This window comes from Ambystoma mexicanum, chromosome 12, assembly GCF_040938575.1.
Source record: "Ambystoma mexicanum isolate Mex_15411 chromosome 12, UKY_AmexF1_1, whole genome shotgun sequence".
Taxonomy (NCBI): domain Eukaryota; kingdom Metazoa; phylum Chordata; class Amphibia; order Caudata; family Ambystomatidae; genus Ambystoma; species Ambystoma mexicanum.
Window position 1 is genome coordinate 1065292708 of NC_090936.1, and position 20829 is coordinate 1065313536.

General features: G+C 43.2%; 1 protein-coding gene across 1 annotated transcript in view; it reads right to left on the reverse strand.

The window, feature by feature from the left end:
* The window catches only part of LOC138514720 (collagen alpha-1(VII) chain-like), a 1453166-nt gene that overhangs the window by 42827 nt on the left and 1389510 nt on the right, over positions 1-20829 (reverse strand). The window lies entirely within an intron of this gene.

Genomic DNA, 20829 nt, shown 5'->3' on the forward strand with positions numbered 1-20829 from the left:
ACTCCCCCAAACTCCTATCCTTTGCTGAAATTACTGCCCTGCTAATTACAGAAAATCTCTAGACTGAAACAGGTGCCAGGTCTGCTGGAGGGAGGACACACGTATGACTAACGAAGGTGTCTGCAACCTTTGACTCCCATGATCCCTAGCCAGCACAATCAATAGTAAAGAATTGTATTAGTTGTGTGCGTTTGCTGGATCTTGCAATAAGCTGCTAGTGGGAAGGATGTTCTGGTCAGACAAATTTGCAGATATACTCTTGGTAACACAGTCCGTTTTAATTTATTTATTTGTAAACATTGTAGAATGCTACATGTCAACTTGAAGCCACATGTGAAGCACTTATTCCCCCCTGGAGGATAGTGTCATGGTGGAAGTTCAGATCTCATGCTGATAAGTCGCCCTGCTTTTCTGATTGGCCAATGGGTTATTTCATTTGGCGCAGCTGCACGGGAAGGTGAACTGGAAAAGTGTTTGCTGATTGAGTGAAGGGGGGGGCCCAAGTCTGGTCCAGTGGGTGAAAGCTGCACTTTGGTTCCCCTACCTAGAAATTCCAGGAGCACCCACACGTGGCTCGTGAATGTCATAATGCTACTAAGCTGAACGTCAAGGGGTGGTCTACCTATTTCTAACGACTGCCAATTAGAAGGAGACTCAAAAGCCATTACGAATTTGAATGTGCAGACCTGAATTTAAACATCCTTATACAGCTCTTAAAGAACTGCAACAAGAATTTTGTTTACCCTCCATATTCACATCATAAGGATGTTGTATGCAATGCATTAGTGAATCACTCTAATAAGAATAAATAAAGAGGACTTGACTTTGAACGAATGGTAGATACGGGGGTACAGGCCCAATCACGACTACTATGTCGAAGTAGAACATTGGGACTCAACAGGATCAGCACTGAAATGATTGTCGACCCTGATAAAGACTGGGTAAAATTGATTGAACCACTTGTCGAAACATGTAACATGTTGAACATGTTTACAAACAGGGAGGGAATTAAGAATTCAATTAGTTTCTGATATATAGAAATAAAAACTAATCTATTTTATTTGAATGCATAAATGAATTCATTTGTTGTTATTGTTTTTTTTGCTATCCTGTCATATGCTGATTTCATTGATGGGGGGCTAAGTGTGCGACTAGAAATTACTGGTGTTAAACTTTCCCATTTTTTGTTTTGATGGTCTGCAAAAGATCCTGTTCTGAGCTCTGTTTGATTGTAATTTTCTAATTATTTAGTGATTTTATTTGACTATTTCTGAAATAGGAGTGTGTAAAAAAATAAATAAATCACAAACTGTGATTTTTGTTCCTAAATATTGAATACTAGGTGCTTAATGATGTATTTCAGATATATGTCACTGGGGTTAAACTCGGTCGGTATAGACATGTATTGAGTTATATGTGGGATGATTGAGAAACAGACTCTCATTGGGATACAAGCTGTGACAGGATATAAACCGCGATCACCGGAGGGTTATGGAGGACACACTTGCTAATTTGAAAGTGGCACTTACACATAACAATATAACACGATATGACAAAAACTCACAAAATAACATAACCCAACAGCATAGCATAGCACCATGTAACATTACATAATGTAACATAATGTGGCACAATCAAAACACAGCATAGCATGCCAAAGCACAGAATAGCATATCAAACACAGCATAACATGACCAGATAACATAACAGAGCACAGCGTCACAAAGCATAACCTTTACATTGAGCAGAGGCATGCAAAAGAATGGCCTATACACAAATAAACTGAATGTTGACCTTGCAGAGAGCATGCAAATGACAGTGGCATGCGGCGTAGATCTCAATAGCACATACCGAGGAGAGATGTATGCAAAGACGATGGACATACACACTGAGGGGGGGTATACATACCGAATAAAATGAACACCAAGGATGGACATATGCACACTGGATGAACATAGAAGGCATTTATACACTTAGGGTGCCTGGTAGGCCTTAATCTTCCAGGCTATCATCAACACATACAAAAGAAGGTGATCAAGGCCTCCATGTCACACAATATTCACCAATGTTGTACTTAATCAGTACATGTTGTTATCACAAATACAGACATTATATTCATATACAAGTAAAAAAAATGTATTTGACATGATGTACATATTCCAACTGACTATATATGGACAATTACAGGTATTACATAGCTACAAGAATACTCCATTCAAGCAGATAAAAAAACTCAACAATATTCAACATTAAGACCCAAACGAAAAAAGGTCCACATTTATGTATTATGTGCAAAGACACCCCTAGCTTATCAGGGGACACTTGACTTAAGTTTTTGTTAGTACTTATTGCCTATGACCTGCCCCTTGTTTGCAGTGTCTTAATTTCTTCTTAAAGAGTCGACACACTGTGTTTCGGCTATCTTACGGGTGTTAGATTATGCTCCTGCCACTTGGGGCCTTCCTCAGGACATGACCAGTTTTTTGAACAACCAAATGTGTTCCTGTGTCTACAAATAAAGAAAACATATGTACATGAATTATGTAGGCGGTGGAGTAAGAGTGTAGCATGTGTTTTAAATAGGATGTCTAATTTCGTCATTAGCTGTTCCAATTCTCATTTACTGTAAAGCTGAACTTCCTACCTTGTGGTAGTAGTCAGGTCACTAGTGGGCTCTAGTGTGGACCACTTGTTATGCTCAGTTTTATCCAATTTACACCTGTACCTATAAGCCAATATGACGTATATATATATATATATATATATATATATATATATATATATATATATATATATGGCAAAACGAGGAAAGGGGCGCACTCCAGTTCCCTGCACAACCTTCTAAGCCACTGGTGTTCTCCTCCGACCGGTTTCTGTGCTAATACACGACATCAGGGAGGCTGTCTTAACTTGCAGCTCACAGCAAGTGCAGGCGATGATAATCAGTGATGATTTCTGCTGCAAGGGCTTGTGGTAGATGTAGTCATCAGGTTAGCAAGGAAAAAGCTCACGCCCAATCCAACAATGGAGAAAGAGGGGGAGTAGCCTGCAGTGAGGCACTCCAAAGCCAGGCATGTATCACCCTGGAGCAGCACCCTGTCAGGTCTTGAAGATTCCACCCTTCAAAATCCTGGAAAAATGGCAAAACGAGGAAAGGGGCGCACTCCAGTTCCCTGCACAACCTTCTAAGCCACTATATATATATCAGTGTCATATCCTTTATCTTCCCTTGTGGCCAAGTATCCCCTGGACTGCCTCCCAAAGGTGTCACAAGAAGATGAAAAAGAATTTCAAAACTGCTTTATCCTATGATAAAAAATAGCTTATTATAGATATGGTCAATAAAATGCCAATCGCTTTACCTCCAAAAGGTAAAGAAGTGCATTTCTAACCTGAGCTGCCCCACTGTGGTAGGGTGAAAGGTAAACATTCCCAACTGGGCACAACGCAGCATGGCCACTGAACCAGTACAATAAAGGAAAGGGGGAAAAAGTGCATCAAACCTAAGCTGCCCCACTGTAGTTAGGTGCAAGGTAGAAACTTAAAAAATGTGCACAACACGGTGTAACCATTAAACCAGACAAATAAAGGAAAGGAGATGCCCGCGATACATCGCTAATTCTCAATGGCACCGACATTTACTTAGAGTGTATCGCGATGATATGAAGAACCCAGCACGAAAAGATCGATTAGTATCCATAAAGGGCAGCCTATGAGCCATCTAAAACCTTGCACGTGCAATATCATTCTCAACACACAACTGGTGCGCTTACAGTATCAATATAGACAATATGCATCAGAGCGCTGTATCGCGAAGAAGACGGCGCGTCGCCATAGTAACTAAGCACACCGCCCTCAAGCGAGCGTATTTCCATAAATGTATCATAACGATTCGCCCAATCAGTATCTATTCTCTGCAGCCCAACTCTTGGGGTACTCACCTTACAGGATTACAAAGTCTAATTCCAGGAGCCGCCAGTGCGAATCGTAATACAAATCATGGACGGATTTGGTAAACGCAGTGGTTGCTAAGTAACCCCTGCTAGGTCCGTACCATACACATGGAAAACGGACTAAATTATCCCAATGGCTGTCTCGGCTTGCAAATGTGGTGCCCATTATTAAAGGCACAATTCTAGTGAGAAAGTCCACTACGGGGGATATCACTACGGAAATGTACTCCAACCATGTCTGATCCAATTTGTGAATAAAATGGCGGGGCGCCCCACTTCAATTATAGTCATGGTGCACCTCTATGTATATAATAGATAGAACGTGCAGAGGACTGATGGTACGCTAATCTTTGATCCCATGGAATTTCCCCTCACCTCTATCCAGATGTGAGTGTCTCCATGGTAATAAATAGCCTATAATGCTCGTTAGATGGCCGAAACAGACTGTGTCGACTCTTTAAGAAGAAATTAAGACACTTCAAACAAGGGGCATTTATGTGGACCTTTTTTCGCTTGGGTCTTACTGTTGAATATTGTTAGTTTTTTGTCTGCTTGAATTGAGTATTCCTGTAACTATGCAATACTTGTAATTGTCCATGTATAGTCAGTTGGAACATGGAGATCCTGTCAAATAATTGTTTTACTTCTATATAAATAAAATGTATGTATTTGTGAAAACATTTACTTATTAGGTACAACTTTGGTGGATATTGTGTGACATGGAGGCCTTGATGACCTTCTTTTGCATGTATTGAACATATAAGACATACATGCAAATACGATAAGGCACACAACCTGCCACGCAAATACAGGTTCTTCCTGCTATTGGCATCTCTTCAGCTTCAGAACCTTTCAGTCTTCTGTGTGGTTTATTCTTAGCTAACATGGAGGGTGGCATAGACGTAACCAGCATGACAGGCCGCAGGGTCCAAACTATCGCCCCTCGCTCCAGGTAACCTGATGTCAAAGCGTGACAATGGCACTGATCTAGCTCTAAGTGGAGTGCATGCTGATAGGCAACCAATCACTCCAAAACAAAGCCCCCACCTAGACCCTCCCCCCATACTCGCCCTTTATCCTCCCAGGGCTGATACATTCAGCCCTTGTCCGGGAGGATAGCTCAGCGGCAACGTGCTCACACCTTGGAAACAAGACGACACGGAGCAACACAGGTTGAATCCCCTAGAAACCTCTGGGTATTTTAAGCGCGTTATAAATACGCAACTAAGACATATTCCTGTAACAGCACCTCGATGCCCCCGGTCTGTGTGAGCGCTTTAAAAATGCAAATAGATAAAGCACCAAGACAATGGGTCAAAACAATTGCTACTTTTACAGTCATTAGAAGTGGTGGGAATCTGTCATGAAGCGCTATACGAGAAGCCAATATTGCTATTATAAATGGCTCTTTATGGAATAAAAAAAGAGAATTCATGTGGTGTAGCTGTTGATTTGGAACAGAGGTGAGGCGTTATAAGATTTTTCAATAAAGCTCTGTTGAAGAAAAACACTGTTACTGGTAAGTGACTCCTTATTTTGTAAAATACTCAAGTTTACCACTACTTTTTTAGTAGGATAAAGCTCTCGAATTCAGGTAAGTATCGAAGGGGGCATTAGCTGGAAACGGCTTGTTTTGCAAAATGCATTGATTAAAAGCATTTGAGTGAATATGTTGTTTGCCCTTGCATCAGAAATGAGTACGGATTATTAACTGAAAATGCACAAAAAACCTCATACAAGCGGGAACTGAATAGGAGATGGGATTGCTCTTCGGAGGATCGTGCTTCGGCTAAGTGGCTACATTCCAATATCCCGGGACCAAGGCATTTTCTCTCCATTAGATGAATTTAAGAGCCCTGGTGTGGACGTCGTACGTGCACAGGTCCTTTTTTTCTTGTGGATGTGGGTTTACGAACCCCGCTCAGCCTTATAAATGTGGGTGGCATAAAAATACAATGGATGGCTTCCAGCATTTCTGGGACCACAAACGGAGAATGGTAAGGTACAGTGCAGTCCTAACATAATGTACATGTTAAAAAGTTATAACTTGGAGACATTTTTTCTAAAACCAATCACACAACCTTAAAAGTTGAAAACATTGACTCAAAACATAAAATATGGTCATTTGGGTCCCCATAATGCAACCAATCCAAGTAAGTAGTAAGTCAGGGACTCCCTCGTTTAGGCGTTTTGGGACTTCAGGCAAGTCATGATATTTCTTTAACTTGGTTCATCAATAAAATAATTGCCTTTGTTACACCTTGTTCCTTTATGCTATTGCGGAAGGCAGGTTAAGCTTCCATTGATCAAGTCCACGAGGCACGCAATGTCTTTAACGACCCATGAGAAAAGGTTAACATCTCTCATTTATTCACCATTAAAGGTCCTCTTCCATACTGATAGGAGAAAACCAAGAGACGACAGAAAAGACAGAAGTTTATTACATCATCCGATACTTGCCGACTCATCTGTGAACGGGAGGATAGCTCAGGGGCAACATGCTCGCCTCGGTAGCAAGGCGAACCAGGTCCGCATTTAGAAACCTCTGGGTATTAACACGTAATAAATAACTTATCATCATCATTAAATGTGTTCCAGGACTTGTGAGACTGTAAATCTTTGGTAACATGTGTACAGACAAAGGTCATACCAAGACAGCATTATTGCACTGGATTGAGTTGAGAGAGACTAATAGAAGGTGAGAGGGAGCAAGAGATGGAGAGAGAAACTATGAGCCATAATTTTATGATCCAGATCTTGACATATTTCAGCTGTGGAATGGGTCTTTATTTTCTGGGCTTGAAGATAGCATTTCATTCCATCATCGACCAATCAGGTGAGAAGAAATCAGACCCATTTTGAACCAACAGTTTTTTTTTTGTTTTTTTTATTTGATTCAATTGTACAAACAATTTTTTCAAAGATAAAATTTTAAAAAGTCCATTGTATCCATAAGGATCCCCTTCAACCTTAAGTGTTCCCTTAGGAGACTTCTCAATGTTCGTGTTTTTGTGTTAACACAGGTTTTTTGTAAGACGTGGTCAGACAATTTCACATAGGAAGTCTTCTCCCTCAATAGGGTTTATCTCACATTTAACAAGAGAGAAGTTCCTGCTATTCCCTTTAGGTTGTTGTTAACTTGATATTTTCAAAGAAAGATGCCACCGCTATCACACTTTTAGTATTTTCACCTTCATTAAAGGCCTGCCACCAGTTATTCTCCGTTAGAGTAGTGAATGATTGCATTATTTTTCCTAGATAGACAGATCTTGATGTCCTTGTACCTTCACATTCAAGTAAAAGATGTCGGCTAGTTTCCACTATCTCTGCCGATTTGCAATATCTACATTTGTTGTGTGATGACAATTTCCTCATGAATTGAATTTCGTTAGTTTGCAGTTGATTTAACCGAAATCTCAGATATGTTCTGGCCAACCTTTTATCCGGGAACTTTTTCAAGTAGCTTCTTGTGTCATATATTTTTTTTGGGGCCGTTGGAAAGTCTTTCGTTAGCTTGTATGATCGCGCTATATCCTCCGTCCTGATCCAGTCTGCTTCAAAGATTTTTTTGGATATTTTATCTGGGTTTTTTTCAAGTGTCTCCTCTGAGACATCTAGATCTTTCAATAAGCCCATATTTCTCAGCTTCCAATCTTTCAATCCATGGATCTTATTAGTTGTCATCTCATTATTCACCAACTCCAATGGTTTTGGTTTATTCTCCAACTGGACTTTCCGGTGTAGCATTAGCATACTTCTCTCCTGAATCGCTTTTAGTGATACAAGAGACATTTCTCTCCTTAGCAGTGGCATCGGTGTTGATTGTGCCAAATTGAGGACTTTCCTCCAGAAGTAACTCTCGAGTTTAGGCTACAGTGTTTCTGGCACTAGGAACATTGCATCTGCTCCATAAAGTATTGATGGTACCACCTTTGCTTTATAGAAGTTGATTACTGCTAATAATGAAAATTTCCCGTATTTTTTGTCGATCATCCGGGCTTGTATGGTTAGAGTTTTCACTTTTGTCCATAGCAGATTTTGCATCGCAGTTTCAGCCTCGCTAATGGACATCATGACTCCCAGGTATTTGAAGTCTCTTACTTTTTCCAATTTTAGCTCCTCCGCAAACCAGTTCTGTTTGTTTTGACTCTTCTTTTTATTGCCTTCCCAGGCCATTATCTTGTTTTTTTCTGGATTCAGCTTTAGGTTGTTTCGCTTCAGATATGTGATCAAGTTCGTGAGCTGTCTTTGCAGACCTATTGGCGTGTTATCAAGCAGGATGATATCATCTGCATATAACAGGCGCGATTTTTTTTCTCCACCAATAGTTGGAGGGAAGCATCTTATTTCCTTCTTCTGATCAGCGTAGTCAGCGATATACGCATTATACAATGCAGGAGCCAGAGGGCATCCTTGCTTCACACCTCTGAAGGTAGGTATTTCCCTTGACAGTAATCCGTCCTGCCCAAGCCTTACTTTCATAGATGTATCCTGATACAAGGTTTGAATCAGGCCCATAATAGAAAAAGGGCATTTCATAGCTTCCAGCTTTTCCCATAATATGTCCCTGTTGACCTGGTCAAACGCCTGTATCAGGTCAACAAATGCCATATATACGGGTTGACCGGTCTGTATGGCCTTGACTTTGATTGTTGTCAATGTCAGTATATTGGTCGATGTTCCTGCGTTTTTTACGAATCCTGTCTGGAATGGATCGCCCCTGTTTTCAGCTTTGATCCAGGCTTGAAATGCTTCCAAGGCGAGCCCACCGTATATTTTCCCAATAACATCCAATAAGGATATTGGGCGGTTGTGGCATGGATCCTCATAATTTCCACATTTAAAAATTGGGACTATTATAGCTTTTCTCTATGATGCTGGTATGTTTTGCTTCTGGTTGCAGTTCTTAAAGATGTTACTAATCAAGGGGGCCCATATCTCTTTATGTTGTTTTAAGTCACTATTTGTGATCCCATCAGGCCCTGGGGCCCTTGAATTGTTAAGTTTTTTGATTTTCATTAGGATGTCTTCTTCCTTTGTTGTAATATTCCATGGAGACTCGTTCCCCCTTTTCTTTTTTTGCTGACAAGCATTCTCCGTAGTGGGCAGTGGTGCATATAAGTTGGAAAAGTGGGATATCCAATTCGCTTCTCCCACGCTGTTTTGTAATGCAGTAGTACAGGCCGTCATAGTGCCCTTTATTAGGGTCCAAAAATCTCTTGATTTGTTCCCACAAAGTGTTTTCGACATTAATTCTGAATCTGCCTTGTATTATCCAGGATTTGTAGTTCCTATTGGCGTTTTTCCAGCTTTCTTGCGCCAGTTGTGTACCGGATGTGTTTGCTATCTGTTTTAATTTTCGTAGGTTCTTCTTCTCATTACTAATTCCTGGTTATACGCATGAAGGTGGTTCTTTGGGGTCTCCTTGATTTTGTTTGCCGTCTTTATGTATTTTTTTAGCAGGAGTGTGTAATCCACCAGCTTCTCTTTTTTTTTTGTATTGGCTTCATCTTCCATTATTATGGAATACTTTTCAGAAATTTGCTTAATTGCGTTCTCCGTCAGTTTTAACCTGGAACCATTGCTGTTCATGTCCAGCTCATGGTTAAGAAACTGTTGGGGTTTCTGTAGATTGACCCATATTGTGTGCTGTAAATTATGGCCACTGTTTAAGGTCCTTACCATTGCAAAACTGACCGTCATTCCCAGCAACTCCTTCGACATAAATGTGTGGTCTAATGTCCCTGATTGTTCCAGTCTTTGCCAGGAAGGGATCTCAAAATTTTTATCTGATCATAGCCAGTGCAGGTTGTGCAGGTCTCTTGATCCCAAAGTTTTTTCGAGGTTCTCACCTCTTCTCAGGATTGGTGAAGATTTTGGTAGGTGTGATCTTTGGATTCCAATATTATTGCATATTGCGTTAAAATCCCCTGTAATTATTGTATGGTTGCAAACTTGGTTTGCGGAGACTTCATCTAGAATGCTGATGATGTTTTCCAGATATAGCTCGTCCCCACTTGTTGCTGGGTTCCAATAGGTGTTAATTAGTAGTATATGATCTTCCTTTTCTATACTCCTAATATCTGTATATTTCCAGGATATTATTAAGACTAGAAATTGATCTGGAGAGTCCATCTGTGCCGTCACCTCCAAACCACTGCCTGCTCTTATTGCTGTAAGTAGGCCGGCTGTGGGATGTCCCTTTGGTCCCTGTTTCGCTGGTTTGACAAATGTTGAGTATCCATCCATTTCCGGTTTCTGTGTTAACCATGTCTCCTGTAAACATAGTAAGTCCCATTGCCCCAGGTTAACGTCGCTCTTTGCAGTTAGGTGACTAAACCCTCGGGTGTTCCACAAGGCCATATCTATGAAGAATTTTCCCTGTGTCGCTAAGGAACATGCTTTTACAAGTTTGTCATCCTGCAAGGTCAAGATCGGCCTTTCTGATTGCTAATTGTGTTTCTTTGTGTGTATATCTGACGATTTCCATGACCAATTTGGCGGTGATCTCCTCAGAATGTCCGCTGCCCGATTGAACCCACCTTTTTCCCCTTTTCCGGTCTGGTCTCCTTTGTTTCATTATATCATAGTTCATCAGCCGTATCCGGGCTATATTTGTCCCTGGGGGAAGATCCTCTCCTCAATGTCCTTTTGAACCAACAGTTTATTTCGTAGGTTGGGTCAGGTGTTCAATTTTTCACCAAAAAGGGGTACATTGTACCTCTCCCTTCTGCCTCTCTGATTGAAGGGATGTAGATGAGACCAATGGGAGCATCTTTACCTACTTTTGTAAGGGTCTGAATATCTCTGAGGGATGTTGCTGTAGAACTATAAGACCGTAGGGAGCATCCATGCCATGTTCAAAGAAAATCTTTTCTTCGAATGTCTCTAAAGTGACATGCAATTGGCTCTTTCTTTGGGACCTCTGCATCTAATCCAGGAAACACTTGTCAGTGTCCCACTTGGTTTCCTCCACGAGCTCCATCAAATACAGTACATGGTATCACATACCCAAATAGAGTCGTCAGGAGAGACCATTTCTTCTATCTTGACTTCTTTGTGTCAGCTTCCAGTCGCCAAGAGTAGAACATTCAAAGCTCTGTGTGGATAGACCTTACAGCCTATCACTATCACAAATTAAGGTGATTTCTTTATTAAGTCCTTCACCAAAAATCTGTTCCAAATGTATTAGGAGAAGTCTAGCACGGGCAGACCTGGCTATTGAGAAGTCAAAAACAGGCAGACCTAGATACTGAGAAGTCAGACACAGGCAGAGTAGGCTATTAAGAAGCCAAGCACAAGCAGAGTTGCCTATTGAGAATCGAAGCACTGACAGACTTGGCTACTGAGAAGTCAGATACCGGCAGACCTTGCTATTGAGAAACCAAGCACAGGCAGAGTTGCCTATTGAGAAGCCAAGCACCGGCAGAGTTGGCTACTGAGAGGTCAAGCACGGGCAGACTCGGCTACTGAGAAGTCAAGCGCAGACAGAGATGGCTATTAAGAAGCCAAGCACAAGCAGAGTTGACTACAAAGAGGGCAAGCACAGGCGGACTCGGCTACTGAGAAGTCAAGCACAGGCAGACTTGGCTATTGAGAAGTCAAACACAAGCAGACTTAGATACTGAGAAGTCATGACACAGGCAGAGTTGGCTATTAAGAAGCCAAGCACAGGCAGAGGTGGCTACTGAGGGCCAAGCAAAGGCAGACTTAGCTACTGAGAAGTCAGACACAGGCAGACTTAGCTACTGAGAAGTCAGATACATGCAGAGTTGCCTGTTGAGAATCGAAGCACTGACAGACTTGGCTACTGAGAAGTCAGATACCGGCAGACCTTGCTATTGAGAAACCAAGCACAGGCAGAGTTGCCTATTGAGAAGCCAAACACAGGCTGAGTTGCCTATTGAGAAGCCAAGCACAGGCAGAGTTGGATACTGAGAGGGCAAGCACAGGCGGACTCGGCTACTGAGAAGTCAAGCACAGGCAGACTTAGCTATTAAGAAGTCAAACATAGGCAGACTTAGATACTGAGAAGACAGACGCAGGGAGGGTTGGCTATTGAGAAGCCAAGCACAAGCAGAGCTTGCTATTAAGAAGCCAAGCACATGCAGACTTGCCTACTGAGAAGTCAAGCGCAGACAGAGATGGCTATTAAGAAGCCGGGCACAAGCAGAATGGGTTATTGAGAAGTCAAGCACAGACAGAGTTGACTATTGAGAAGCCAAGCACAGGCAGAGTTGGCTACTGAGAGGGCAAGCACAGGCGGACACGGCTACTGAGAAGTCAAGCGCAGACAGAGATGGCTATTAAGAAGCCAAGCACAAGCAGAGTTGACTACAAAGAGGTCAAGCACAGGCGGACTCGGCTACTGAGAAGTCAAGCACCGGCAGACCTGGCTATTGAGAAGTCAAACACAAGCAGACTTAGATACTGAGAAGTCATGACACAGGCAGAGTTGGCTATTAAGAAGCCAAGCACAAGCAGGGTTGGCTACTGAGAGGGCAAGCACAGGCAGACTTGGCTATTAAGAAGCCAAGCACAGGCAGAGGTGGCTACTGAGAAGCCAAGCAAAGGCAGACTTAGCTACTGAGAAGTCAGACACAGGCAGACTTAGCTACTGAGAAGACAGATACATGCAGAGTTGCCTATTGAGAATCGAAGCACTGACAGACTTGGCTACTGAGAAGTCAGATACCGGCAGACCTTGCTATTGAGAAACCAAGCACAGGCAGAGTTGCCTATTGAGAAGCCAAGCACAGGCAGAGTTGCCTATTGAGAAGCCAAGCACAGGCAAAGTTGCCTATTGAGAAGCCAAGCACAGGCAGAGTTGGCTACTGAGAGGGCAAGCACAGGCGGACTCAGCTACTGAGAAGTCAAGCACAGGCAGACTTGGCTACTGAGAAGTGAAACATAGGCAGACTTAGATACTGAGAAGACAGACGCAGGGAGAGTTGGCTATTGAGAAGCCAAGAACACGCAGAGTTGGCTATTAAGAAGCCAAGCACAGGCAGACTTGCCTACTGAGAAGTCAAGCGCAGACAGAGGTGGCTATTACGAAGCCGAGCACAAGCAGAGTTGGCTATTAAGAAGCCTGTCTGAGAAGTGAAGCACAGACAAAGTTGGCTACTGAGAAGTCAGACACAGGCGACGTTGGCTACTGAGAAGTGAAGCACATGCAGAGCTAGCTACTGAGAAGTCAAGCAAAGGCAGACTTGGATATTGAGAATCTAAGACCTGAAAGAATTGGCTATAGAGTAATCGTGGGATCTCCTGAGAGATTGTTACATGTTGAGGACAGTAGGTGGGGTGGGGGAGGGGCGAGTCACTGTGATTTTATTTTTTGAACTCCACCTTTGGTTAATTCAACCTATCAATGTGCCTGGTTTGTGTCCTTTACCGTGAGACACCCCAATCTCTGTTTCCCTCTGCCTTTCCACCCCCATGCACGCTCTAACCTTTGCTTGTTTTTTTGCTGCATGGATGACCCCTGTTTGACCTGCTCTAGGCCCTGGAAATCGCTATGCTAGTGGCTACCTGCTAACATCTGACCACCATGCCCAGGGTCCACCTGGTTATTTCTGTGGGTACTTCTGGCTATGCCAGCAGTGCCAGGACAAGGTGTGGGCACCAGTGTAGGACTCTTCCTAGTCAAAATGCAACTTAACTCAACACCACACAACGTGTTAGTCTGCGACCCTCGCGAGGATGTGGAATTGCCCTGTAGGTCAGCAGCGCCTGAGATTCCAGAAAGGTGACTGATGCTAAGCAAGGAAAGGGGATTCCCAACACTTCACAGCTGGCTTTTAAATGACCCCCAAGCCACCAGTGGGTGATATCACCATTGCTGCCGTAGTGTCCATTCCACAGGAACCTCGAGCTCTGTGTATCTTACCCCTCTCAGGCCGGGCTCTGCCCCTCAACTCACCTGCACACGCTGCAAAAAAAGGACACACGCAGTCAATGGCTGAATTGTATTCACTGGCTACAGTGAGATGCACAAACAACCTATTGGTAAATTCAGGGGCCTGTTTGCGATAGTTAACAACATGTGGTAAGATTTTAGTTTACATTTCATAAAATAAACCAAAGATACGATGAGAACAGCAGGACGTGCAAAAAGAAAGCATCGAATATTAAACATATTCCTGAAAATTGAGTTTATTCCTTGGAGTAGATTTGGGCTGGAATTCCACCAATTCATTAAACGGCAAATTACATCAGTCTATGCTCGAGCAGCCTTGCAACCTAGGGTGCCCTTGAGAAAGATGACCCACCGAGCCTGTGGTCCTTTTCTCTAATCCAAGCATACCAATAGAATGCATTCCATTCGGGAGACACCAGCCCAGTTCTGGGTTGCACTTTGTATTCTGAGACAAGTTCTAGAATGTAGAGATAAAAGCAGCACTGGACTAGTGTCTCCTGAATGGAATTAATAGCGTTGACATGTATGTCAGCTGAAGCTCGACACGATGGGATAGCTCAGGGAGCAAGACAATGCAGAGCAACACAGGTTCGATCCCTGGGTCTGCGCTTAGAAATCTCTGGGCATCAAGCCATTATAAATAACCAATTTCATTCTGAATGTCACATTCGTTGCCAATAGAAACAATGCACACAGGTTCTAGATGCGCGTGCATTATTAGAGAGAATATGCATCCGTTCATGCACTATTGGTGGTATTCTTGTTGTGGGGTGCGGTATTCTGAGGGCAGGATGACTACGAGAAGGGGCCCATTTCGCCCTTTTAAGTCTGAGTGCTTGCTGATGAATAAAGTTTGAATCCTAGGAAAACAGGGCATACCCTCAAGTTACATTAGATTGATTCAAGCATTGCCATTGAAGACTCTGTCCAATTTATATTAGTACCTGGCGGTGGCGTGGCTTCGGCCTCTCAGCCAATGAGGAGGCTCAGAGCGGGGGCATTGCCATACGGTAATCACGATGCTCTGAGCCTCCTCAGTGCGGGAGGCCACCATCTTCCCTGCCGGGTTACCAGGTAAGTGCTCGCCCTTGCCCCGCGCCCCCTTCCCACTCCACCCACTCCACCCTTTTCCACAGGTTGCGCTCCCTCCCACCCCATCCCACTTACCTTCTTTTTCATTCTCCGGCGCGTACCGTTGTGCGACAAAAACCATGGAAAGGGAGAAGGGGCTAGTTAGTCCCTTCTCACCTGATCCATGGCACGCGTCTTTTTTTCTTTAAGTTGCCAACTGGAAAAAAAAACGATTAGTACCCTGGTGTAAAAGGTCAGGGTACTAATAGCAATAAGCCTCTCGCTGGGTGGGCATTACCTCTTCAGGTAATGCCCCGGGGCCTGCGTTAAGGGCCTCACTTCTCCCGGGCCTGTAACTATGGTCCCCAGGGCATTACCTGAAGCAGTAATGCCCCCCCCCCCCAGCGAGGGACTTATTGCTTAAGTGGTGCCAGGGCAAAACAAGCACAGACACTCAATCCACTCACATCTTCTCTGACAGGCAACGCCTAGTCGTTCATACAGGAATTTTCCATTCAAATGCCTCCAGTGCTATAGCGAAATGTTTGTCGCTTGTACTCATTGGAGTTGTATAAGGATGTGGCGCAAGAGGACATGTGTAATTCTACTCAACATTGATCGAGAAATTTCCATCTGAAAACTGCAGTCAAACAGCCATTGGGCCTCTGCATTTGTCGGATCTGCTGAACAAAATGGTTAAGAGGTTTGCATTCGTATCAGCCATTGGGGTGAGATTTCTATCCAAACACTCTCCCGCCTTGTGTCACTTGTTAACCTGGAGGTTCTTCACTATGATATGATATTATAGGTTATTTATAACGAGCTTAATACCCAGGGGTTTCTAAGCGCGGACCCGGCGATCGAACCTGTGGGCGACGTTGCCCTGAGCTATCCTCCCTATGCTTCTTGCATTCACTTTACCAGCGCACTTTATTCGTGCAAAGGATCTTGCACAGGCGTTAAAGAGAAGAGCACAGCTATTCAACCTGGTGCTGCAGTGCAGCCTGTGTTTAACATATGGGTGTTGCTAGCTACATGTTCTGACCTTATCTTTAATAACAAACATTTTTATTTATTTTTATTTTTATTTGTTTATTGGTTAAAAAGTATGTCAACCTTGCATTAACACCATCCACAGATTCACCAGTTCATTTTTAACTCATGCACATAAAATATCTTTCTACAAAATACAGTCTCCTAATACAATACATATTTGATAAAAAAGAAAAAGGAAAAAAGAAAGAATTCACAATACCTTTCCATATTTAAAAAAAAGCAAAGAAGAATGCAAAGTGAAATAAACAATAAGACATATTTACAATATCCACATTTGCACTTGCAGTCTTCACGTACCTTAATAAGTACAGGGCCTTCCACAATAACCCCTTTCCCATTCCGACACATAGGACCTCAGATATTTTCTACATTTAAAAACCTAACTAATCGAATCACCGCTAGACACGGAAGTTGTGGAGCCCACGAGCAACCTTAACCACAACTGCTCACTCTGTACAAAAGACAGGGAACAAACAAACTCCTTACAGTACATCACACGGATTAGCAGCAATTTAGGGCAACAAATAGCCAAATATTTCAGAGTTTCCACTTTGGTCTTTTCTTGCAAAACCTACAAAACGCAGCACCTTCTTGTATCACCTTTCTTTTTAGTAGAATTTCGCCTGTAGGTAAAAGATTCCACCCGAATCTGCAAACGTCCCAAATATTTATTTAAAAAAACATATTTTTTTTATATGCATGATTATTTCATGATCTGGCCAGCGAAGTTGAAAAGTGACGTGTTTTGCCTGAATATATAGTAACGTTTCCAAATGCAACTTTAAGCACATTGTTTATGCGCGTACGACGCAAGTACGACGCAATTGAATGCTAACGGGTGAAACATGGCACATTGGGAGTCCCATAGTTTACGCCGACCCTTCATGTTAAATGTTAAGTGTTAAAGGTATTTGTACCGCGCACCGTCACCAACGGAGTTGGTTCCCAGGCGCTCTGGCGGATCTGCAAACGAGAAGGTGGGGTGGGTCAGTAAGGTGAAGAGGGAGTAGGATAGTGAGAGGAGTGGTGTTCTGTTGGCAGCTCAACTCGGTATGCACCGGGTGTTGAGCTTTGGTGCGAGTATCGGATCGATGTCAGTCCTCGTGTGCTGTTGGTGCGGTTTATGTGTTGTTGCGGTGTGGTGTAGTGCGTGATTTTCTAAGTGTGTGTCTACTAGCGAAACCCTGAAACATCTGCTATCAATGTGTCCAACATTAGCCTCTGTTCGCAATCGGGTTTTTTGGGGCGTGCTATACCAATACGTACCCACTAAATTTGGAACTTTTTGGGTACCGTTGCTTTTCAGGTAAATCAGTCTCACTAACTTTCAGGGTATTCAAGTTTTTGCAACAGCTGAATGTCTTGGAGTGGTAAGGAACAGACCGATTTTTATTTCCTGTTTTATTGTACGGACCTTGATGAATTAATTACTTGTAGTACTAATATTATTTAAGATTTTGAGTGTGATGAATTGTAATAATGGATGGTAAAGCTATTTTTGTATTCTTTTAATTGTAATAAATATATGCAAACGATGTTGTTTGCAAGTAACACGTGTGAAAGGTTTATCTTTAAACCCATGCAAAATCAAAAAATAACATGTTTGACCTTTTCATAATTGCCACCACCAGCCCACTGCAGGAGATTTGACCCAAGGGGAATTTGTCAACATCTGAAACACAAAGCTAAAAAGGACACAATCAATTTTCATATCAAGAGAAATATTATAATGTAGCAATGTGGAGATGTGCCAGCATTTTTTTTAAAACAACTGAAAAAATTAGGCCACTGCTGAGTCATATTCTGGCCTACCAGTCCACCCCCAGGTTTTGGAAAACCCAGGAGGGTTTGTGAAGTGATACCGCACCAAACCTCTGAGTGGGCAGCTATCAAGGTGAGTTCTTAGCCCAAATCATAATGCGAGCTCTCTGAGGCCTATGGGCGTTTTGGCGCTATAAAAAAATTCTTTAGAATCGAATAGATGGGTTTAATCCCATCAATCCAATTGCACAAGTACCTGGAAGATACATTTTCATGAAAATACCATCATAAGCAGGACTCATTCTGCGCACGTTGAGGTTACCGCAAGTGAAGCCAACCTATAGCAGCTTGCAATCCTTTGCTTTAGGCAGAGGCGTTGCTAAGGGGCAGGGGGAGGGGCTAAGGGGTCTATAGCCCCGGGTCTCTTGGTTCTACCCCCGGATAGAAGCTCAGAGGCTACAACCGAAAGGCTAGCTAGGCCCGAGTCTTGCAGTCCCGACAGCATAGCCCCGGATCTTTTCCAGACCTAGCACCCCTGGCTGTAGGTCAGTTTCGAATGAATCAAAGAGCAGACCACAATTTGATACAGACGTGTTCCTGCTTCGAATGACAAAAGACAGCGCTCTTGCCTCAACAGTCAATGGCCGCAAAAGAAAGTCAGGCCGGAAGAAAGTATTGGGGCGCACGTTGTTTTCAGAAATTTTTCAAAAGGTATGACGGGAATAGACATTTGGGGTTTTCAAGAGCTTCTTCTGGATTTGCATGGCACATGGTGCAGCCGGGCCAAAGAATTTGAAACAAGCATTGGCAAAGCAAATAGATTGGGCTTTTCTTTATGTATGGGATACACGTTTGCTAGGCACTGTTGTAATGGTAGTACCATGCAATAACATCGCAACAGCTGGAACATTGAGTGATTTCCTAGGCATATATTGGCATAACCTGGAAAATGCCTGTCTAGTACCTCAAGCCAAAACTGTTAGACTTATCATTGCTTGTTTTTAACAGTACTTCAGTGGATAGAAGAGATATAAATCAAGTGGCTGAAGACACACTTAGTTAAGACATTGTTATTGTAATAGTAGCCATTTACAGCTGCAGTTAAGTCATTAAACTCTCATACAACTGCATGGAAAACACACTGGCAGGCCAAAGTGTGCTGTTACTGCTTGATAGAGTGAGCTCAAAAAGATCCCTGGAGGATGTGTTTTGAGTGGGGATGGCCAGGTAGTGTGTGAAATGGGTATAGGGATTTACATGGCCATGGGTAGTCAGTGTGTGTGTAAATAACCAAACAACACTTACAAGCTGTGCTTATTTCCTCATATGTCATCTCCCTCGTGCCTCTGCGCCAATGCAATAGTTTCAGTTAATAGGTGGTGCTTAAGAGGCACCAAATAGCCTAAAGTAAAAACTGCATCAGCCTCCAAAACTAAAGCAATCTCTTCAAATGTGTGTCAGTAGCTGAAAGAGGGGACTGAAAAATGCAAGTTCTGTGTAGGAAAAAGTGTGGACTTCTTGACAGCTCCACAGAGGGGTCCTGGAGATGCCACAATGACTGTAGAGCAGTGATGGGCAACCTTCAGTCCTCAAGATCTATTGACCTACAACTCCCATGTTCTCCCATCATTGACTATGCTGCCTGGGGTTCTATGTTGTTTCATCTCCAGTTATTTTTTTGAGGATTTATTTGTAGAAACATTTTTACCCGAAACACTCATCAAACATTTTTATATTTGGTGTGGTTCCCCTCCAAACTCCCCCTTCCCCTATAATGTTCTCTATGTTCCTCAACCCCCTACTCCTTATATCCCCTTACCCACCCTCCATATTGTTCTGATGTATTTTTCGTTGAATCATTTCCGACCAAAAACACGTAAAAAAATATACTGGGGATGAAACAACATCGTACCCAGGTCGTACCCCGGCTGGGGCTGATGGGAGTTGCAGGACATAAAATATGGAAGGCTGCAGGTTACACACCACTGCTGTAGAGCTGATCACCCCCATCCCTGTCCCCTCTGTCTGCCCCACAATCCCCTTTATCACAGAACTGAGAAGTGATGCTCCATTATCAGCCACTGCAAGGTGACAGCACATTCCTGCGTGCCAGGCCCCCGCCCACTGGCTCTGCATTGCAGGTAGTGGGCAGGACACCCCCTCCTTGAAGCTCATGTTATCTGGAGGGTGGAGTGGATCCCTGTCCGAGCTAAAACAGCTTAGCTTCTGCTCATAACAAAGCTGAGGGCAGTCAGAATAGCCAATAATGGAATGGGTCTATGTCAGAAGGGCCGATCCGACAGACATGTATGGATCAGATTGCGGGTCACTGTTATCCCTTAATGAACTGTGCTGCCAGTAATTTAGACCAATGCCACTGGCTGTGTGCCATTTGCCAGATATTTCCGGAAAATTGCACCCTCCCACACACTACTCAAACTATTTACTGTGAAAAGTATTAAGCTGTGATTTGTAAATATGGAACTTTTATTTGTTTACATAGACTTATTTTGTCAGATTATGACCTTGAAGGAGACATTGCACCTGTGGAAAGCAATTGGAAATGTCATAACCTGTCTATGCTAAAACACAGAAGCCTACCTTTAATAAAAGGTGCAAACCTTTTAATGAAAAACAATGGATACATTCATGAAGGTACTTTGAGTAAGAAACACAGGCTGGAATGGGGAATCAGGGAGAAGCCTCAGGGTATTATCACTCCTATTCCCCTTGGGTCTTCTGCGCAGGTGGCCAGGGAAGCACTATCGCTGTTGGATCCCGACCCTGGGGGCAGAGAAGCGAGGGAGAATCACCTGGGTGGAGGGTCCTTGGGGACTGGGAGTGGGGTGCCCTTGGCTGAGACATGGTATCCCCCTTTTCCTGCTAGTGACCAACCCAGCCCTTCCCCCATCTTCATGGGCTGTTACAAGCCATCTCCCCTCAGTTCACCCCATTCAACATACTACAGTACATAGATGAGGAAGAGGAGACTGAGAGTAATGAACACCACACACTTTCACCACTATAGTACTGGGCCGAGTAAGAGACCTACAGAGTACTACCAAG